Consider the following 19748-nt stretch of genomic DNA (forward strand, 5'->3'; position numbering starts at 1 on the left):
CAGCTGGAGATCTGAGAACGGGCTGACTGCCTCCTCAAGTGGGTCCCTGACCCCTGACCCCTGAGCAGCCTAACTGGGAGGCACCCCCCAGCAGGGGCAGACTGACACCTCACACGGCCGGCCAGGTACTCCAACAGACCTGCAGCTGAGGGTTCTGTCTGTTAGAAGGAAAACTAACAGAAAGGACATCCACACCAAAAACCCATCTGTACATCACCATCATCAAAGACCAAAAGTAGATAAAACCACAAAGATGGGGAAAAAACAGAGCAGAAAAACTGGAAACTCTAAAAAGCAGAGTACCTCTCCTCCTCCAAAGGAACGCAGTTCCTCACCAGCAACGGAACAAAGCTGGACGGAGAATGACTTTGACGAGCTGAGAGAAGAAGGCTTCAGACGATCAAATTACTCCGAGCTACGGGAGGATATTCAATCCAAAGGCAAAGAAGTTGAAAACTTTGAAAAAAATTTAGAAGAATGTATAACTAGAATAACCAATACAGAGAAGTGCTTAAAGGAGCTGATGGAGCTGAAAACCAAGGCTCGAGAACTACGTGAAGAATGCAGAAGCCTCAGGAGCCGATGCGATCAAATGGAAGAAAGGGTATCAGCCCTGGAAGATGAAATGAATGAAATGAAGCGAGAAGGGAAGTTTAGAGAAAAAAGAATAAAAAGAAACGAGCAAAGCCTCCAAGAAATGTGGGACTATGTGAAAAGACCAAATCTACGTCTGATTGGTGTACCTGAAAGTGATGGGGAGAATGGAAACAAGTTGGAAAACACTCTGCAGGATATTATCCAGGAGAACTTCCCCAATCTAGCAAGGCAGGCCAACATTCAGATTCAGGAAATACAGAGAACGCCACAAAGATACTCTTCGAGAAGAGCAACTCCAAGACACATAATTGTCAGATTCACCAAAGTTGAAATGAAGGAAAAAATGTTAAGGGCAGCCAGAGAGAAAGGACGGGTTACCATCAAAGGGAAGCCCATCAGACTAACAGCGGATCTCTCGGCAGAAACCCTACAAGCCAGAAGAGAGTGGGGGCCAATATTCAACATTCTTAAAGAAAAGAATTTTCAACCCAGAATTTCATATCCTGCCAAACTAAGCTTCATAAGTGAAGGAGAAATAAAATACTTTACAGACAAGCAAATGCTGAGAGATTTTGTCACCACCAGGCCTGCCCTAAAAGAGCTCTTGAAGGAAGTGCTAAACATGGAAAGGCACAACCGGTACCAGCCACTGCAAAATCATACCGAAATGTAAAGACCATCGAGACTAGGAAGAGACTGCATCAACTAACGAGCAAAACATCGAGCTAACATCATAATGACAGGATCAAATTCACACATAACAATATTAACTTTAAATGTAAATGGACTAAATGGTCCAATTAAACGACACAGACTGGCAAATTGGATAAAGACTCAAGACCCATCAGTGTGCTGTATTCAGGAAACCCATCTCACGTGCAGAGACACACATAGGCTCAAAATAAAAGGATGGAGGAAGATCTACCAAGCAAATGGAAAACAAAAAAAGGCAGGGGTTGCAATCCTAGTCTCTGATAAAACAGACTTTAAACCAACAAAGATCAAAAGAGACAAAGAAGGCCATTACATAATGGTAAAGGGATTAATTCAACAAGAAGAGCTAACTATCCTAAATATATATGCACCCAATACAGGAGCACCCAGATTCATAAAGCAAGTCCTGAGTGACCTACAAAGAGACTTAGACTCCCACACATTAATAATGGGAGACTTTAACACCCCACTGTCAACATTAGACAGATCAACGAGACAGAAAGTCAACAAGGATACCCAGGAATTGAACTCAGCTCTGCACCAAGCAGACCTAATAGACATCTACAGAACTCTCCACCCCAAATCAACAGAATATACATTTTTTTCAGCACCACACCACACCTATTCCAAAATTGACCATATCCTTGGAAGTAAAGCTCTCCTCAATAAATGTAAAAGAACAGAAATTGTAACAAACTGTCTCTCAGATCACAGTGCAATCAAGCTAGAACTCAGGATTAAGAATCTCACTCAAAACCGCTCAACTACGTGGAAACTGAACAACCTGCTCCTGAATGACTACTGGGTACATAACGAAATGAAGGCAGAAATAAAGATGTTCTTTGAAACCAACGAGAACCAAGACACAACATACCAGAATCTCTGGGATGCATTCAAAGCAGTGTGTAGAGGGAAATTTATAGCACTAAATGCCCACAAGAGAAAGCAGGAAAGATCCAAAATTGACACCCTAACATCACAATTAAAAGAACTAGAAAAGCAAGAGCAAACACATTCAAAAGCTAGCAGAAGGCAAGAAATAACTAAAATCAGAGCAGAACTGAAGGAAATAGAGACACAAAAAACCCTTCAAAAAATTAATGAATCCAGGAGCTGGTTTTTTGAAAGGATCAACAAAATTGATAGACCGCTAGCAAGATTAATAAAGAAAAAAAGAGAGAAGAATCAAATAGATGCAATAAAAAATGATAAAGGGGATATCACCACCGATCCCACAGAAATACAAACTACCATCAGAGAATATTACAAACACCTCTATGCAAATAAACTAGAAAATCTAGAAGAAATGGATAAATTCCTCAACACATACACCCTCCCAAGACTAAACCAAGAAGAAGTTCAATCTCTGAATAGACCAATAACAGGAGCTGAAATTATGGCAATAATCAATAGCTTACCAACCAAAAAAAGTCCAGGACCAGATGGGTTCACAGCCGAATTCTACCAGAGGTACAAGGAGGAGCTGGTACCATTCCTTCTGAAACTATTCCAATCAATAGAAAAAGAGGGAATCCTCCCTAACTCATTTTATGAGGCCAGCATCATCCTGATACCAAAGCCTGGCAGAGACACAACAAAAAAAGAGAATTTTAGACCAATATCCTTGATGAACATTGATGCAAAAATCCTCAATAAAATACTGGCAAACAGAATCCAGCAGCACATCAAAAAGCTTATCCACCATGATCAAGTGGGCTTCATCCCTGGGATGCAAGGCTGGTTCAATATACGCAAATCAATAAATGTAATCCAGCATATAAACAGAACCAAAGACAAAAACCACATGATTATCTCAATAGATGCAGAAAAGGCCTTTGACAAAATTCAACAACCCTTCATGCTAAAAACTCTCAATAAATTAGGAATTGATGGGACGTATCTCAAAATAATAAGAGCTATTTATGACAAACCCACAGCCAATATCATACTGAATGGGCAAAAACTGGAAGCATTCCCTTTGAAAACTGGCACAAGACAGGGATGCCCTCTCTCGCCACTTCTATTCAACATAGTGTTGGAAGTTCTGGCCAGGGCAATTAGGCAGGAGAAGGAAATCAAGGGTATTCAATTAGGAAAAGAGGAAGTCAAATTGTCCCTGTTTGCAGATGACATGATAGTATATCTAGAAAACCCCATTGTCTCAGCCCAAAATCTCCTTAAGCTGATAAGCAACTTCAGCAAAGTCTCAGGATACAAAATCAATGTGCAAAAATCACAAGCATTCTTATACATCAATAACAGACAAACAGAGAGCCAAATCATGAGTGAACTCCCATTCACAATTGCTTCAAAGAGAATAAAATACCTAGGAATCCAACTTACAAGGGATGTGAAAGACCTCTTCAAGGAGAACTACAAACCACTGCTCAAGGAAATAAAAGAGGATACAAACAAATGGAAGAACATTCCATGCTCATGGGTAGGAAGAATCAATATCATGAAAATGGCCATACTGCCCAAGGTAATTTATAGATTCAATGCCATCCCCATCAAGCTACCAATGACTTTCTTCACAGAATTGGAAAAAACTACTTTAAAGTTCATATGGAACCAAAAAAGAGCCCGCATCGCCAAGTCAATCCTAAGCCAAAAGAACAAAGCTGGAGGCATCACGCTACCTGACTTCAAACTATACTACAAGGCTACAGTAACCAAAACAGCATGGTACTGGTACCAAAACAGAGATATAGATCAATGGAACAGAACAGAGCCGTCAGAAATAATGCCACATATCTACAACCATCTGATCTTTGACAAACCTGAGAAAAACAAGAAATGGGGAAAGGATTCCCTATTTAATAAATGGTGCTGGGAAAACTGGCTAGCCATATGTAGAAAGCTGAAACTGGATCCCTTCCTTACACCTTATACAAAAATCAATTCAAGATGGATTAAAGACTTAAATGTTAGACCTAAAACCATAAAAACCCTAGAAGAAAACCTAGGCAATACCATTCAGGACATAGGCATGGGCAAGGACTTCATGTCTAAAACACCAAAAGCAATGGCAACAAAAGCCAAAATTGACAAATGGGATCTAATTAAACTAAAGAGCTTCTGCACAGCAAAGGAAACTACCATCAGAGTGAACAGGCAACCTACAAAATGGGAGAAAATTTTCGCAACCTACTCATCTGACAAAGGGCTAATATCCAGAATCTACAATGAACTCCAACAAATTTACAAGAAAAAAACAAACAACCCCATCAAAAAGTGGGCAAAGGACATGAACAGACACTTCTCAAAAGAAGACATTTATGCAGCCAAAAGACACATGAAAAAATGCTCACCATCACTGGCCATCAGAGAAATGCAAATCAAAACCACAATGAGATACCATCTCACACCAGTTAGAATGGCAATCATTAAAAAGTCAGGAAACAACAGGTGCTGGAGAGGGTGTGGAGAAATAGGAACACTTTTACACTGTTGGTGGGACTGTAAACTAGTTCAACCCTTGTGGAAGTCAGTGTGGCGATTCCTCAGGGATCTAGAACTAGAAATTCCATTCGACCCAGCCATCCCATTACTGGGTATATACCCAAAGGACTATAAATCATGCTGCTATAAAGACACATGCACACGTATGTTTATTGCGGCATTATTCACAATAGCAAAGACTTGGAACCAACCCAAATGTCCAACAATGATAGACTGGATTAAGAAAATGTGGCACATCTACACCATGGAATACTATGCAGCCATAAGAAATGATGAGTTCATGTCCTTTGTAGGGACATGGATGAAATTGGAAATCATCATTCTCAGTAAACTATCGCAAGAACAAAAAACCAAACACCGCATATTCTCACTCATAGGTGGGAATTGAACAATGAGAACACATGGACACAGGAAGGGGAACATCACACTTCAGGGACTGTTGTGGGTTGGGGGGAGGGGGGAGGGATAACATTGGGAGATATACCTAATGCTAGATGACGAGTTGGTGGGTGCAGTGCACCAGCATGGCACATGTATACATATGTAACTAACTGCACATTGGGCACATGTACCATAAAACCTAAAGTATAATAATAATAATAATAATAATTACAATAAAAGAAAAAAAAAAAAAAAAAAAAAAAAAGAGGCAGTGCTGGAAGGTGGAGCCTAGTGAGAAGGTCTGGGTTATGAATGGCTTGGTGCCATTCTCCTGGTAGTGAGTTCTCACTCTCCTGATACAGGATTACTTCTCAGGGGAATGGATTAGCTTCTGAGAGACTGGGTTGTTAGAAGCTGAAGTTCCTCCTCCTGCTTGCCTCACTTTTTGCACATGTCCCCTTCCCCTTAGACTTTCTCTGCCATGTTGTGATGTAGTGCAAAATCCCTTGCCAGAAGCTAGGGCCATGCCCTTGAACTTCTTCTCATCCTGCAGAACCTTGAGTTAAATAAACCTCTTTTCTTTATAAAAAAAAAAAAAAAAAAAAAAAAAAAAAAAAAAAAAAAAAGCACCTAGGAACTAGTGTTCCGCAGAATATAATTGAGAAAATTCTGATTTATACCAACAGAAAGAAGAGAAGAAAGACAAATGTAACACTACACAATTTCTAAGAATGCTCATGTTGTTTTTATTTTGGCTTTAAAGCACAGCCAACCACTCACTTGAAGATAGCATGGCGCACACAGTGTTGTCCTCCCACAGACATGTACATACCCTCTGCACCTGGCCTTGGTCCACTGCTAAGACCCCAGGACCCCTCTCTCTGACCTCAAAGTCATCATCCAAGTCACTAGAGATAGCTCACCACAGAAATCTGTGACCATAGACATACAGCCTTGAACTCCAGCTTACACGAGCCGCACTGGACAAAGGAAAACCAACTGAAGACAAATTACCAGAGAGAAAGCATGGAAGCTACCAAATTGTTGGAACCATTTCATTTCATGGGCTGTATCTGTATTCTATCTACACCTTTGCAAATCATTTCTTTATCAAACTCTCCTTAAATTTCCTGCTTTTGTGAAAGTTTATAACGACAATCACCTAATTTCCACAAGGTACTCTGTGGATATTACACAGAAAGTACTAAATTTTTCTCTCTTTTTGTTATTTTAAAGACCGGGTCTCGCTTCTTGTCCAGGCTGAGGTGCAGTGGCTATTTATAGGCATGATTATAGTATACTACAGCCTCTAACTCCTGGGCTCAAGTGACCCTCTCACCTCAGCCTCCCAAGTAGCTGGGACGACAGGCACATGCCACTGCACCCAGTTTGTACTAATTTTCAAACTGAAGATTTCAGAAACACTGAACTTGGAAAGACCCTGAGAGATGACTTTTTTCACTTTCAAGCCAGTGCTGAGTCATCTCAGATACTCAATTATCTGTTTTTTAAAAAATTTAAACCTCCAAGCAGATCACGATGCCTTTCCTCTTCTTTGTGTTTTCTGTTTATATCCTTAATAGCACCTACCACACTGATTAGTAATTGTTAGTTTAATGTTCTATCTCTTCAAACATAATGCAAGCGCTTTCAGGGAAGAAAATGAATCATTGTTGTTAAAGCCTTAACACTTGACCCAGTATATATTTAATAAAAATTTTTGAACAAATGAAAGACATTGGCCAAATGAATAAATGTTTCCTAATAATGTTGGTAAATGTTGGTAAGTTCTTTCACTATCAATCGTATCACAAAATTTTTCTTAATACCAACTTAAATGCCATTTTGTGTATAGAAAAATCCCTAAAAGATCCTAGAGGTTATCGACTCTGGGCAGAAGTGCATTTAAAAACTAAAGTTTTTCCTTCTTTCCTTTCTGCTGTAGGCCCCAGTGGTTACTGTCGAAATGGGCAAGTTCATGAAACCTAGGAAAGTGGTGTTTGTCCTGGCTGGACGCTACTCCAGATGCAAAGCTGTCATCATGAAGAACATTGATGATGGCACCTCAGATCACCCCTACAGCCATGCCCTGGTGGCTGGAATTGACCACTATCCCTGCAAAGTAAGAGCTTCCATGGGCAAGAAGATCACTGAGAGGTCAAAGATCAAGTCTTTTGTGAAAGTTTATAACTAATCACCTAATGCCCACAAGGTACTCTGTGGATATCCCCTTGGACAAAACTGTCATTAATAAGGATGTCTCCAGACACCCCGCTCTTAAGCCCAAGGCTGGACAAGAGGCCAAGATCAAGTTTGAAAAGAGGTACAAGACGGGCAAGAACAAGAGGTTTTTCCAGAAGCTGCAGTTTTAGATGCTTTGTTTTGGTCATTAAAAATTAAAAAGAAAAAAAAACCTAAAGTTTTCTTGGGTTTTGTTCATTGTATTTCTTTTTAATCTTCGGAGAAGAAAATATATAACCATCCTTGCAGATGTATTTCAATTTCACAAACCTTTAGAATTAGAAAAATTCCTCCTCCTAGCTACAGAGTCTCCATCCAAATATGTACATGGGCTTGACAAGCAAGATAAATGAGTAAAGGAAGGTATTTTGTCATAAGACCTAAAACTAAGATCCAGTGTTCTGTGCTGCTTCGATATCTAGTGGAATCAGGAGGGCCTTAAATGGCCTAACTGTAAGTTCCCCTGCTGCTCTGTTCCCAGAGATAAGATTCCCTAGCCAAATAACCCTCTGTATCAAAAGAACCAGGTGTAGTTCCTGCTTATCTCTGAGTAGTGAGTTTCCGTTCCCTATTAGCCTGTGATATTATTCTAACAAGCGAATCACACCTTCCTGTTGGAACCAAGGGACTTCTCACCCTTTAGATACTACAAAGCCTGACTCTCAAAGCCCGTCCTTGTTCACTGTGTTCCTGAGTGCAACTCCGATGTGGCCCTGTGTGGCATACAATGTCCTCCTCCTCAGGCGGTGAGTATATGTGATGAATAAACTACTATCGATCTTACCTGTCCAGTGTTGGGTGTCAGGTGTTTGGCCATTTCCATAAACCTAGGTCAAGAATCACTTCCTCATCGACAGAGTGAATAGGAGGCAACTAAAACAGGTAAGGACCTGGTATGTGAAAAACGATTGCTGGGGAAAGAACTGTAACAATACCTGGTGCTAGTGGCTTAGAGCTAGGAAGTTGGGGGAACCATGGAGGTCTGGACAGGACAGACCCCAATTTAAGTAAGCAGCTACTGTTCAGCACGAGTCTATTGTAGACAGGTTAGTCACAACAATATACAATATTGCCAAACATTTCAAGAGACACTGGAAATCTGGATTTTATGTCAAAATTCTCACTTTTTAAAAGTTGGAAACTTCTTCCTTTCTTTCATTTTCCCTCTCCTTTTCCCACTCTCTGTCTCTCAGCCCAACCAAAACCCATCGGGGTGGTTTTGTGAGGTGCCAGTTTGTAACCTCTGTCCTAGAATATAAGCCTAGTCCCTAGAATACTGCTCTGATCCCAACACTTAAATAACATTCTGCCATTATATCTTTTAATATCACATATACTAACATTGCTGATTCAAGTTAGATTTACTATACCCCTGAAATTTAAATCTTAGCCATATTTGTCTATAAGTCCCCATTTTTTATATTAGGGCAGTCTTATTTTTCCTCCTAGCAACAATTCACTACACTGCATTTTATTCTGACCACATTTCACACTCCTTCAATTACTAAGTCATTTTGAATTCTAATAATATCCTTCCAGGCAGTTCCAGTCACACTCAGCTTGTGCTGTTCCTTCCATTATATCATTCCAAACATCAAAAAATATAAAGGAATCTAGCTTAAAACTAAGACTTCTAAAACACCCATTGTTACGTTCCTCCCAAATTGACATGACACAAATAATAACTTTCTTAATTATTTCCAGGAAATGTAATAGTGCATTTTTTCTAAATTGTCACTTTTTAAAGACTGGTAAATATGAGTTTCAGAAGAATTAATATAATTGCTATGGGGAGAAACAATAGTACTCTTTAACCATGCCAAAACATTTTAATAAGTTTGATGAATTTAAAAGCATATTTAAGACCAGGCACAGTGACTCATACCTGTAATCCCAGCACTTTGGGAGGCCACGGCAGAAGGATTGCTTGAACTTAGGAGTTTGAGACCAGCCTGGGCAACATGGCAGAAACTCCATGTCTACCAAAAATTCAAAAAATTATCTGGCCATGGTGGCACGTGCCTGTGGTCCCAGCTATTCAGGAGGCTGAGGTGGGAGGATCACTTGAGCCCGGGAGGTGAAGGTTGCAGTGAGCCATGATCATGCCACTGTGCTCCACCCTGGGTAACACAGCAAGACCTCATCTCAAAAAAAAATTTTTTTTAAGAATATTTAAAAGAAATACTTTTAAAGCATATTCATTAATTTCTTCATTCAGCAAACTTTTATTGAGCACCTACTCTGTGCCAGTCACTGTTTGAGACGCTGGGAATATATTCAAAATAGAAAAAAATTCCCACTGTCATTGAGTTTGCTGTCCACAATATTAGGCAGAATATAAAATCAACTCTTCCTGTTAGTTACAGTTAGATAAAAATGGGTAAGCCAGTAGACAGAATCAGAAGAGAATATGTTAAACTTAAAATAGTAGCTGGGTATGTCGAGGAGGTTATAGACTATTTCTTTCTTTATTCAATATAAAGTGCATAAGTTCATAATTTTTATGTCATAATGAAATGACATAAAAATTAAAGATAACTCATCATTCACTTGTGAAGACTACTAGTGTACTAACTCATTATTCTGAAAATTGATACATACGTAGAATAACGATATAATTTGTTGTCCCAAATGGAACATTTTAAAGAGTAAAATTCAATTCAAAGTTCACACATTACATTTGGTTGATGTATCTCTTAAATTTCTTTTAACCTATAACTTCACAAACCGTAAGTATAAATTAAATAAGTTTAATGTATAACTTTATGCCAGCATCATCTCTCATCTGGACTATCACAACTGCCTTCACTCTTGACTCCTAGAACTCATTTACCACTCTGCATCAAGAGTCATCTTTGTAAAAAGTATGTATCAGAGGAATTAACTGGAAGATAATGGTGGTAACCTGAATTCAAATCTCTACACACATCCCAAAAAATAAATAAATAATAGCAACAAGGAGTACAAATAAAACAAAATGTTACACATGCCACTGAAATCACTATGAACCAGAGTATAGCAGGAATTTCAAATTACCTGAAAGTAGAGAAATGAAACTTGAAGTCCCACCACCAACACAAGCCTATGGGTGTACAGAACAGTGACACGGGAGGACTAAGTCATTCTAAAGAGAAGACAGGTTAGGACTTAAAACATAAACAAAACTACCTGCAGAAAGAGAAAGCACCACATATGTGATAAAATACCACACACAGGTCCATGACTTGGTAGCTCATGGCACCCAGTAGAGGGAAAGAGCTTGAAAGTGAGTAGAACGGAGGAGGCAGAAGAGGAAATACTACATCTGTGAGACAAAGAGATAAGAGGGAGAACAGCCTCTTGGAGAGTGGCAGTGAAGGAAAATAAGGAAGTCAATGGCAAAAAATTAAAGATGCTGCAGAAAAAGAACAGAAACAAGACATGGCAAGACCGCCTCCCCCCAACCCCGACAACTACCACTACCGTAATCACCATCTTACTTGGAAGAAAAATAATGTATTTTACTAAAATTAGAGAAAATCATGCTCATGAACCAGAAACTCTGTCCAAAAAAATGCCCTGGAATAAAAATAAAATCAAACAAATTCCATACAAAGTTATTGTAAAAAAAAAAAAAAATAGAACATATGTAATCAAAATGTTTCAGCCAGGCACAGTGGCTCATGCCTTTAATCCCAGTACTTAGGGAGGCCGAGGCCAGCAGATTACCTGAAATCAGGAGTTCAAGACCAGTCTGGCCAACATGGTGTTGTGGCGAGCGCCTGTAATCCCAGCTACTCAGGAGGCTGAGGAAGAAGAATCACTAGAACCTGGGAGGTGGAGGTTGCAGTGAGCCAAGATCACCCCACTACCCTCCAGCCTGGGTGACAGAACAGGACTCCGTTTTAAAAAAAGAAAAACAAACAAAAAAACAAAATGTTTCAACTGGTGAGAATTTCTCTAAAAATGCCAACCACAAAACACAATACACTCAAACTGGTTTAAATAACGTCAAACAACATTTGGAGATATTAAAAAGTCTAGAATCATAAATTTAAAACAAATAACATAAATAGGCCCAGAAAAATCTATGAGATCTATGCAAGGGGAAAATGCAATGAGAGTAGATTGGACCAAAAAAGAAAATCCAAGAAAAAGACAAAATTATCTCAGAAAGGAGGAATAAATTGCAAGGTGCCCAAGGGAAAATATATTTGGATGAAAATTTAATAAGAAAAAAAAACAAGAACAAAAATATAAGATAGGCCAGGCATTGTGGCTCATGCCTGTAATTCCAGTATTCTGGGAGGCCAAGGCAGGAAGATCACTTGAGCTCAGGGGTTCAAGGCAAGCCTGGGCAAAGTAGTGAGACCCCATCTCTATAAAAAATTTAAAAAATTACCCGGGCATGGATGTGTGTGCCTATTGTCCCAGTTCCTTGAGAGGCTGAAGCAGAAGAGTCACTTGAGCCCAGGAGATTGAGGCTGCAGTGAGCAGTGATCATACCACCGCACTCCAGCCTGGAGGATAGAGTGAGACTCTGTCTCAAAAATCATAATAATAAGATAAAGAAAGAAGCAAAAAAGCATCAGAGAGTAGAAAGTGATCAAAATTGAAGACATGCAAAGAAGGCTCAACATATGTATAATTGGAACTCTTGACAAAGAAAAACAATACAATGGGGCAGAACTAATACTTAACACTACAATCCAAGAAAACTTTCTGTAAATAAAAGAAAAGCCTGTAATACTAGCACTTTGGTAGGCCAAGATGGGAGGATTGCTTGATGCCAAGAGTTCAAGACCAACCTGGTCAACATAGCGAGACTCTATCTCTATAAAAAATAAAAAGAAAATAAATAAAAATAAAATTATACATTAAAAGGGCCATATTTACCTGAAAATATTGACCTAAAATGATCAACTCTAAGATATATGTTAATACAACTATTAGAATAAAAGATCAAATTGCTAACAGGCATAAGAAAATTAGATTGGCATTAGTCTCCACAAAAGCAGCATTTAAAGCCAAGAGGCCAGTATTTTCCAGAAACTCAAGGAAAGAAATAATAAGCAAAGTATTTTACAGCAAAGTTCTTCTAGCATCAAGACTATATAAAAACAGTTTTGAACATGCAAGAGCTCAAGAAACATGGTACTCAAAAGTCCTTTTTGAAGTGTCTACTTAGGCAGGAGTTGACACACAATAGCCCACAGGTCAAATCTGGCCTGGAATCTGTTTTTGTACAGCCCACAAGCTAAGAATGTTTTACATTTTAAAGCATTTTAAGATAAGAAAAAGGAGTGACAGAAGGAAAAGGAGAAGAAGGAGCAGCGGCAGTAGCAGCAAAGAGTGTATATATGACCCGCAAGGCCTAAAACATTTACTTTCTGACTCTTTATAGAAAAACTTTGCTGACTCCTGCCCTAGACTATGATAAGCTTTATCCACACAAGAGATGACTGGGGAAACATCAGTAAACAGACATGGTAAGCACTTAATATACCTAACTGTAGAACCAAGAATAAAAGAAAAGTAGGGACAAGGTTGAAAGAATAGTACATGAGCAGTATACATTCTGACAAAATAGAAAGAATGCATCCGGCGGGGGGAAGAAGAGAGGAGTGGGAGTAGTAGGATAAGATAATTGAGTGTTATAAAGATGACAGTTAGGAGCCCAAGGATATCATTTAAAACTTACAAACCAGCTAGTAAAAAAAATTTAGCCAAAAAAGGAGGAATTAAGCACTATTAAAAGGACAAATACAAAGATAACTACAAGAATAACAATACTAATTTCCCTAAATGCCTCTCTATACAAGAGAGGCACAGTAAATATAACTACATCCAGTAATTATAACACAAAATAATTTAAGAAAGCTGAGAACAAACACATCAGTCATATCAATAATGCTAGTGGGCTTAACTTGCCCATTAAAAGAAAAAGAATTTCAAATTGGCTCACAAATCAAAACTGAACTTTGGGGGCCAGGTGTGGTGGCTCATGCCTGTAATCCCAGCACTTTCGGAGGTCGAGGTGGGTGGATCACCTGAGGTCAGGAGTTCAAGATCAGCCTAGCCAACAAGGTGAAACCCCCTCTCTACTAAAAATACAAGAAAATTAGCCAGGTGTGGTGGCGTGCGCCTGTAGTTCCAGCTACTTGGGAGGCTGAGACAGGAGAATCACTTGAACCTGGGAGGTGGAGGTTGCAATGAGCCAAGATCGTGCCACTGCACTCCAGCCTGGGCAACAGAGTGAGAATCCATCTCAAACAAAACAAAACAAAACAACAACAACAACAACAAAAAACTAAACTCTGTGCTTTTACAAGAGACACTCCTAAACCATGGTAAAAAGGCTACAAATGAAGGAATAGTCAAAAATATATTAAGCAGGCTGGGCGCAGTGTCTCACACCTGTAATCCCAGCACTTTGGGAGGTCAAGGTGGGTGGATCATGAGGTCAAGAGATTGAGACCATCCTGGCCAACATGGTGAAACCCTGTCTCTACTAAAAATACAAAAATTAGCTGGGCGTGGTGGCACACGCTTGTACTCCCAGCTGCTCGGGAGGCTGAGGCAAGAGAATCGCTTGAACTCAGGAGGTGGAGGTTGCAGTGAGCTGAGATCTTGCCACTGCCCTCCAGCCTGGCAACAGAGCGAGACTCTGTCTCAAAAAAAAAATTATATATATTTTATATATATATATATGTACTAGACAAATGAAAATCATAAGAAAGCAAGGGTTGTCATCTTGATATCAGGTATAATTCAGGCCAAAAAGCATTAAATAAAACAAATGATGACACTTTATGATGCTAAAAGCCACGACTCACAAAGAAGATATAACAGTTATAAATATCCATGTACCAAATAACCCAGTGACCAACTATACAAAGCAGAAACTACATGAGATAGAATGAGAAATAGATAGACACTATATAGGATGCTTCGCCACCCATTCTCAGCACAGAGATGTCAAGTGGATGAAAGATAAGGATATGGAATATGGATAGATGTTTGAAAGATAATGATGTGGAAACAACATAATCCACAAGGCCATTCATATGGATATTTCTTGAATATTATACCCTGATAATAAAGAATAGTTCACATTCCGTTACAGGTTAAACAGCTTCCTCTACTCTTTCTGCCTTCTCATTACTGTGCTTGACTATGCATATATATATATATATATATATACACACACACACATATATATACACACACACACACACACACTTTCTTCTTAAGTACATATGGAATATTCTCAAAATTAATTATATTTTAGGTCACAAGAAAATATCATTAAGTTCCATAGAATAGAAATAGCACAACAGGCCAGGCGCAGTGGTTCATGACTGCAATCCCAGCTCAAGCGGGAGGATCACCTGAGCCCAGGAGTTTGAGACCAGCCTGGGCAACATGGCAAGGCCCCCATCTCTATGAAAAAAACTTTTTAATTACTCAGGCATAGTGGCATACACCTGTGGTCTCAGCTACTCAGGAGGCTGAGATGGGAGGATCAGCTCCTTGAGCCCAGGCGGTTGAGTCTGCAGTGAGCCATATTCTTGCCAGTATACTTCAGTTTGGTGACAAAGAGATCCTGTCTCCAAAAAAAAAGAAAAAGAAATACCACAAACAATGCTATCTCACCACAATGTAATAAAACCAGAAATTTAAAATTGAAATTATAAAATAAAAAGCCACTTCTGCTGAAAATTAGAAAGTCTTCTATGATGTGTCTTGGGTGAAATGAGAAATACACACATATAAAATATCTGAAAAATGATGATGAAAACACTGTTTATCAAAATCTATGGTTATGTTTAACAGAGTGATCAAGGAGAATTTGTAGCCTTTGTGGTCAGCTGAAAAAAAAAATGGCCTTCCAAAGATACATTCACTTCTTAATCCATGGAACCAGTGAATACTGCCTTGTATAGCAAAAGATGTGATTAAGTTAAAGATCTTGAGAGGAAGGGCTTATCCCGAATTATCCAGATGAGCCCTAAATACCATCACATGCATCCTTATGAGGGAGAGGCAGAGTGGGACAGGCAGATGCAGAGAGGAGAAAGCAATGTAAAGTCCGAGGCTGAGACTGGAGTGATGTAACCACCAGCCAACCAATGCCAACAGCCACCAGAAGCTGGAAGGAACAAGAAACTGATTCTCCTCTAGAGCTTCTGTAGGGAATACAGCCCTGTGGAAGCCTTGATTTTGAACTTCTGGCCTTCAGAACCGTGTGAGAATGAATTTCTGTAATTTTAAGCCACTAAGGTGGTAATTTATTATAAAAGCCCTAAGAAACTAACATAACCTTAAATACCCATATGAGTAAAAATGAAAGAATAATAAAAAATGAATTAAGTCCTCAACTCAAAAAAACTAGAAAAAGCCTATAAAGTATTTCTAAAATAAAGCACAATTAAGGAATTAATAGAAATAAAAACAGAAATTAAGGAGATGAAGAACAGAAAAATAGTACATCAAATTATTAACATGAACATCCCGATTCTTTTTTAAAAGTCAACAAAACAGACAAAATACTAGGTAATTCAATCAAGACAAAAAGGAAGACAGCAAAATATAACAAGAATAACTGTTGATGAAGAAAATTTTAAATCATAAAATATTTTGTACATATCTAAACAAATAAATTCTAAAATCTAGATGGCATAGAAAACTTCTTAGAAAAATATAACTCACCGAAATTTACCCCAATAAAGATAGGAAGCTTACATCCACCCATTTTCATAGCAAAAACTTGAAAACATTATCAAAAAAACTACCCCCATCAAAAAGAACTAGGCCCAGATGGTTTCAGAGAAGGATGCTTCCAAACCTTTAGAGAACAGACAGTACCAATGTTGGTAAATTGTTTCAGAGAATAAAAGCTAAAGGAAATTTGGCTGGGTGCGGTGGCTCACGCCTGTAATCCCAGCACTTTGGGAGGCTAAGGCAGGTGCATCACTAGGTCAGGAGTTCGAGACCAGCCTGACCAACATGGTGAAACCTCGTCTCTACTAAAAATACAAAAATTAGCTGGGCATGGTGGCACACACCTGTAATCCCAGCTACTCAGGAGGCTGAGGCAGGAGAATTGCTTGAACCTGGGAGGTGGAGGTTGTAGTGAGCTGAGATCACAACATTGCACTCCAGCCTGGGCAACAGAGCAAGACTCCATCTCAAAAAAAAAAAAAAGGAAATTTTGCAAATTCTTTTAATGGAATATAACATCTAATATCACTTTTAAATGTATATATAAAATATCCCAAATAAAATATTATTGTATAGACCCTAACATTACATTAAGAATATAACACACTATGACCAAGGGAATTTATACCAGAATTGCAAGGATAATTCAATTTTAAGAAATCTATTAATGTTGTCTACCATTTTAATAGGTCTATGGAGAAAAAATCATATGATTACCTTTATACATGCTGAAACCATCTTTGAAAAAAATTAACACGAATTCCAAATCAAAACTCTCAAGAAAACAGGACTGGATGAATACTTTCTTAACATGTCACATACCTTAATCCTAAAGCCAAATCTTACTTAATGGAGAAACACTAGAAAGTTTTTCACCTTGTACCAACAAGGCTCTTTTTTTCTAGAACTAAATAAGTTGATACTAAAATTCATATGGAGAAGTAAACATGCAAGAAAACCAGGAAAAAGAAAAGGTCATGAGGGAGGATTAGTCTCTATAATTTAATAGATTAATAAAATAGGATACTCAATTACATATAGAAATTTAGTATCTAATAAGAGTGGCCTATTAAATTACTATGTCAAAGATGAATTTTTGAATAAATGCTGTTGGTACCAATGGGTAGCCATTTGAAAAAAGACAAAATTAGATTCATTCCTCATACCAAACAAAAGAACAAACTCCTAATGAATCAGAGATTGAAATATAAAACAATACACTACACTAAAAGTATTAAAATAAAATATAGACAAATTCCTCCAAATCTGAGTGTGGGAAAAGGCCTAACCATAACTCAAAATCCAAGTGCAATAAAATAAAACATAAAAAATTTTGACTACATAAAAATAAAAAACTATTGCATGACAAAATTTAAGTCACAAGACGAATGACTAACTGGGAAAACAATTTAAATTTTGCTATTTACACACACACATACACATATATGTGATATATGTCTATACATATATATATCTTTAAAGGGCTAATAGACAACTTTTAAAATTAAGGGAAAATATAAATAATTCTATAGAAAAATGGGCAAAAGAAATGAACAGATAAATCATAAAGAAAATGGTGCAAAAATAGCCTTTAAACAAATGAAACTATGTTCGAAATCATGCAAAATAAAAGAAATAAAAAGTAAAATTACACTAAGATACAATTTTTCTCCAATTACATTGTCAAAAATTCAAAAGCTTAACTAGATACTCTATTGCCAAGACTATGAGGAAACAGGCATTGGTAGTAAAGTAAAACAGTGTCCCACCTATGGGAGAAAAATTTGGCAATATCAAACAAAACTACATATGTATTGACCCTTAGATCCAGCAATTCCACTCACTGAATTTTTACCCTAAAGATTCAACTCCAGCAATATGAAAGTACATCTCTAAAAGGTTATTCATTGTAGCATCGTTCGCAGTTACAAAATACCCGAATACTATCTAAAGGACCAAAGCAAAGGATATTAGTTGAATAAACTACAGTACATTCACTATGCAACTATTTAAAAAATGATGTGAAAGATATCTATACGTGATATGGAGATATTCCAGAATAATTTTTAGTAAAAAAAATTGAAGTTTAAAAATGTAAAAAGTTTCAAATGTAAAAAATTTAAAGTATGTTTCTTTTTGTATGAGAAAATGGGGGGAAGGGCCAGGTGCAGTGGCTTACACCTATAATCCCAGAGCTTTAGGAGGCCAGGGCAGGAAGATTGCTGAGGTCAAGAGTTCTAGACCAGCCTGGGCAGCATACCAAGAACCCTGTCTCTACAAAAATTATTTTTAAAATTAAATATTTTAAAATAAAATTTAAAAAATATTTTAAAATAAAAAAAATTATTTTTAAAGTTAAAAAAATTATTTTTTTAAAAAATTATTTTTAAAGTGGTGCAATGGCATATACCTGTAGTCCTAGCTACTCTGGAGGCTGAGGCAGGAGGATTGCCTGAGCCTAGGAATTCGAGGCTGCATGGAGCTCTGATCACTCCACTGCACTCTAGCCTAAGGGACAGAGCAAGAACCTATCTCAAAAAAGAAAAAAAAGAAACAAAGAAAAGTAAAGAAAATAAGGGAAAAGAAAATACATACACATATCTCCTTACTTTTACAAAAAGAAACATAGAAATGATAAAAACAAAACAAAAAATGAAATTAATACCTACAAAGACAGGGTAATGAGGGGGTGTATTAGTCTGTTTTCATGTTGCTGATAAACACATACCTGAGACTGGGTAATTTATAAAGAAAAAGAGTTTTAATGGACTCAAGTTCCACATGGCTAGGGAGGCCTCACAATCACGGTGGAAGGTGAAAGGCATGTCTTATATGGTGGCAGACAAGAGAGAATGAGAACCAAGTGAAAGGGGAAACTCCTTATAAAACCATTAGATCTCGTGAGACTTATTCACTACCACAAGAACAGTATGAGGGAAATCGTCCCCATGATTCCATTATCTCCCACTGGGTCCCTCCCATGACACATGGGAATTATGCAAGCTACAACTCAAGATGAGATTTGGGTGGGGACACAGCAAAACCATATCATTCAGCCCCTGGCCCCTCCCAAATCTCATGTCTTCACATTTCAAAACCAATCATGCCTTCCCAATAGTCCCCCAAAGTCTTAACTCATTTCAGCATTAACTCAAAAGTCCACAGTCCAAAGTCTCATCTGAGACAAGGCAAGTCCCTTCTGCCTATGAGCCTGTAAAATCAAAAGCAAGTTAGTTACTTCCTAGATACAATGGGGGTACAGGCATTGAGTAAATAGACCCCATTCCACATGGGAGAAATTGGCCAAAATGAAGGAGCTAAAGGCCCCATGCAAGTCTGAAATCCAGCAGGGCATTCAAATTGTAAAGCTCCAAATGGTCTCTTTTGACTCCACATCTTACATCTAGGTCATGCTGATGCAAGAGGTGGGTTCCCATGGTCTTGGGCAGCTCCACCCCTGTGGCTTTGCAGGGTACAGCCTCTCCCTCCCAGCTGCTTGCACAAGCTGGTGTTGAGTGTCTGCGGCTTTTCCAGGCACATGGTGCAAGCTGTCAGTGGATCTACCATTCTGGGGCCTGGAGGATGGTGGCCCCCTTATCACAGCTCCACTAGGCAGTGCCCCAGTGGGGATTCTGTGTGGGGGCTTCAAC

The 19748-nt window shown here is 38.3% G+C and overlaps 1 pseudogene; it reads left to right on the forward strand.

Moving 5' to 3' along the window:
• The first annotated feature begins 7120 nt into the window (after positions 1-7120).
• LOC100442455 (large ribosomal subunit protein eL27-like) lies at positions 7121-7526 on the forward strand (annotated as a pseudogene).
• The last annotated feature ends 12222 nt before the right edge of the window (positions 7527-19748 follow it).

This window comes from Pongo abelii, chromosome 15 (assembly GCF_028885655.2).
Source record: "Pongo abelii isolate AG06213 chromosome 15, NHGRI_mPonAbe1-v2.0_pri, whole genome shotgun sequence".
Taxonomy (NCBI): domain Eukaryota; kingdom Metazoa; phylum Chordata; class Mammalia; order Primates; family Hominidae; genus Pongo; species Pongo abelii.